Below are 4,471 nucleotides of genomic sequence, written 5' to 3' on the forward strand. Positions count from 1 at the left end.
TTGAGAAGTCAAAGTATTAAGAACTTGAAGAAAGAATACTTGGATTTAAGAGAGAGTTTTGGAGAAGATGAACAACCAAAGTGGTGTATGGAACCTTGCTTTTATAATGGTAAGAGTATGGTTCATTCATATGGGTAAATTGCATGTGATTGGTTAAAATGGTCAAACAAGATTTTGATTATTGACAATAATAGTCCCTAAAGTTTGTTTTAAGTCATTTTTCATCATAAAGAAGTGTTTTAACATATCGAAAAGGATGTATTCTTGACCCGACATTTGTGAAACATAAACGAACACAAAATTCAACATTTTATTAATAACGACGAATCCGAAAGATCAAAACGGGTCGGGTTTTCGATACAAATACATATGCAAGTTAAACCGAAAAAAAAAGGCAAATGTTACAGTAACCATCATAATACTCACCAGCAAATCCAACCCGGAAAACCAACATCACCTCTTAAACTTGGCTGTGAAACTCCCAAATCTACAAAGACGAACTTCAAGCACGTTTATTTCCATAACTTTATTTCCAAGATCTTCAAACTTTATTTTCAAAACTTTAACGGGTTTTAACGTCTCGGTTTGGGTAATAGTGGAAATAGAACCCGAATATCAAGAGCAAAGTTGAATCATAAGATTCGACCCGCTCTGATACCAATTGTAGGTCCCAAAACGACCACCGAACGGATTTTGCACTTGATAAACGTGTCGAGACGGGTGCAGTAAATCAAACGACCGAACAAAAATATAATGATAATATGGATCGTGAACGATCTCGTTGTCGGTTAAAATATTTGATATATAAAAGATAGAACCGACCCACCCAAGGACACCCAAGGTGAGCTCTCCTTGGGTGGTGATTTACAACATACAACACACACGCAAATAAGAACAATACAAGTCCCTGTTTATAGTCTAACTAATACAAATAAACTAAAATATCCCTGTTGAAGTTAAACGTGTGTCGAAGCTCTCATCTCGTATCTGGATTTCGCGCCACTTCAATTATTAACTCGATCATAAATATATTTAACGGGTTTCGTAATTTGATATCGCAAGTCATAAATCTTTGGCCTTACACTTATATTAGTATTAATAAATTTAATAAATAATTAAACTAATAGTAGCATAAAAGATTTTCATAGTCCACAGATCGATTCTTTAATACTAGTAAGACAAAAATCCAAAGACCTCTTCAAACATCAATTGGCCAAGTTGCACCTTAATTTCAGAGCCAATTTAGCCCGTAGTAGTTTACCCAGAACAGAGTGCCAAGTCTAATAGCAATGTTCTTATAAGATCTTTATCATCGGTCAATTCAAATCGAACTCCAATTAACATCAGGAATTTAAACACAGAAAAGAGAGAAAGCAGCTATGCATTTAATATTACTGCTATCAGTAGTGTTTATAGCATCTTTGGGGCTAGCAAGCTCTCAATACAGGCTAGATTGTGAAAGTTCATGTGGTAATGTGACCATTACATTCCCATTTGGCTCACGTGAGGGATGCTACTATAGTCCTGATTTCCTGGTATTCTGTGACCGATCATCCCCTGGGGAACCGATACCTTATTTCAAAAATAGGATAAGCAATATAGTCATTACAAATATGAACACGAGCAAGAGTGAGATGGAGATTCAGATGTTTGTAGCCAGCGATTGCTACAACAGCTCCGGTCGAGCCAAAAGACTAGTAGCATCTTTGTCCTTGAGGGATTTTCGGATCTCAACCAAGAACAGATTTATTGCCATTGGGTGTGACACACGAGCCTTTATTGCGGGAGTACTGGGGAACGATCGCATTACTACTGGATGCACTTCTATATGTAATAACACCACGCATATCACAAATGGATCTTGCTCCGGAGTTGGGTGTTGTAAATTGCAGTTCCAAAAGGAATGAGCACTTTTGCTATGTCAATAGGTAGCTCAAATAACCATACAAAAATACTGGAATTCAACCCTTGTAGCTATGATTGTCTCGTTGAAGAGGGGAAGTACGACTTTTCTTCCCGTGATCTGCTTGATTTTCGAAGTGATCAGAAGATGCGGATGGTACTAGATTAGGCGATTGGAAATGATACGTGTGACATGGTAAATAAGGAAGCAGATAATTTCTTATGCAAGTCAAATAGCACGTGTGATCAAAACTATACAGGTCCTGGATGTCGTTGTCGTTGCTTAGACGGCTATAAAGGCAACCCTTATACTAAAATTGGCTGCGAGAGTAAGTAAAGATTTCATATTTGAGTATTTCGTTTCCTTCATTTGTTAGTCATATTTCAAGCTGTTGCCCCAGATGTTGCACCTAATTGAGACCTTTTGCTATTCGACAGATATTGACGAGTGTGAAGATAAAAATCATGGTTGTACACACAAATGTATTGATAAAGAAGGATACTATGAGTGTAAATGTCGAAAGGTTACTCGGGAGATGGCAAGATTGGTGGATCAGGTTGCAGGGAAAATCAGTCGCTCCTTACAATAATTGCTATATGTAAGTAAAGTCACAATCATTTTTCACTTTCGTAATCGGAACTGCTACTAGAGCTCAAATCATGATGTTGTAAGATACATGTTTCTTGTTGCAGGTACCTCAGCTGCTGCCATATATTTGCTTGTATTTGTCACCTGGTTATACTTCGGAATCAAGAAGCGTAGGCTTATTATTCTTAGAGAAAAATTCTTTAAGCAAAATGGTGGAATCATGCTCCAGCAGCGAATTTCTGGGGATGGCGGTTCTCATGACCAAGCTAAAGTCTTCCCTATTTAGGAGCTTAAGAAGGCAACCAACAACTATGATGAGAGCAGAATTATTGGAAAGGGTGGCTATGGTACGGTTTATAAAGGGGTTCTATCTGATAACAGAATAGTTGCCATAAAGAAGTCCAAATTACCAGAACAAAGTGAATCCCAGATAGAACAATTTATCAATGAAGTTGTTATCCTATCCAAAATTAACCATAGAAATGTGGTGAAGTTGATTGGGTGTTGCCTGGAAACAGAAGTCCCTTTACGAGTTCATTCCAAATGGCACGCTGTCTGATCACATCCACAACGAAAGCAAGTCATTAGCTATAACTTGGGACATCAGACTCAGAATAGCAACCGAGACAGCTGAAGCACTTTCATATTTACACTCTGCAGCCTCCGTTCCAATCATCCATCGAGACATCAAGCCAATGAATATACTTTTGGATGATAATTATGTAGCAAAAGTTGCGGATTTTGGAGCATCTAGGCTTATACCTATGGATCAAGTTGAGTTGGCCACTATTGTGCAAGGAACATTAGGTTACTTGGATCCTGAGTACATGCACACAAGCCAGCTAACTAGCTAACTGACAAAAGTGATGTTTATAGTTTCGGGGTAGTACTGACAGAGCTATTTACTGGAAGAAAGGCTCTTAGCTTCGCTAGGCCAGAGGAAGAGAGGAACCTGGCTATGTACTTTCTATCTTCTTTGAAAGAGGGGAGACTCTTCCAGATCCTTGATGAACACTTGCAACTAAACGAGGTTCCTGGCGAGATCATCCAAGTTTCACGACTTGCGGAAAGGTGCTTAAAGGTTAGAGGAGACGAAAGGCCTACAATGAAGGAAGTAGCAATAGAGCTGGAAGGGATATTGGCATCCGTGATACATAAGCATCCATGGGTCCAAAGTACTTCAAACGAAGAAGAAGCGGAGTATTTGCTTAGAGAACCAAAGGAAGAGTATGAATACACAGATGGGGCCAACACAAGCTCATCTACTTTTGATAGCATGAGCAAACAAACTATATTACCAATTGCTAGTGGTAGGTAAGGGTACAGAATTGTTACCTTGATTTCGATAGATCTAGGAAAGATAACAGGCAACAAGTTCGTTTTGCTTATCTTCTATAAACTTAATTTTTGGATTTTGATGTGTGTAATTTTCTGTTTCTATTGGCATGCGCCCTGTATGCTGCCCCGTCATCTACATATGTTAATAAACTTATTAAATTTCATTTTCGAGCGGGTAAGTTACTTAGGTCACAAATTTGGTAGACAAAAAGTGATCCGAGATATGCAAACCGGGCATATTATAAAGTTTCATACTCGATCAGATCGAACATACCAAAAGTGTACTCGGGTCACTTGGATAGTCATTGATAATTTCCTTATGCTCCCACGCAATTGCTCTATACTCTTCGTGCTACTTTGAATAAATGATGGTTTATCTCTATAATTAATATACCTTATTTGAGTTGAATGAATTGGAGATTATTATTACCAGGTGCTAGAGATACCTAGCTACAATTAAGTTTCAACTCCTTTATGTTGGGTGAGGGTTTTGGGTGTTACACAAGAGACTCCTAGTAGTTACTGGAGACAAGTACTCACTACTATGAAAAAAGACATTTAATGGTCAATTTAAAACCGAAATCACAACAATCAAAAAAATAGCAACAAACACTGCAGCCAACATCATTTTGGTCGCGAAAA

General features: G+C 38.1%; 1 pseudogene; it reads left to right on the top strand.

The window, feature by feature from the left end:
* Nucleotides 1-1,187: 1,187 nt before the first annotated feature.
* Nucleotides 1,188-4,471, top strand: LOC143575476 (wall-associated receptor kinase 2-like; annotated as a pseudogene).

Source organism: Bidens hawaiensis, unplaced genomic scaffold (assembly GCF_021521415.1).
Source record: "Bidens hawaiensis isolate Kalapana, Puna unplaced genomic scaffold, B.hawaiensis_p1.1 tig00027524_1, whole genome shotgun sequence".
NCBI lineage: Eukaryota > Viridiplantae > Streptophyta > Magnoliopsida > Asterales > Asteraceae > Bidens > Bidens hawaiensis.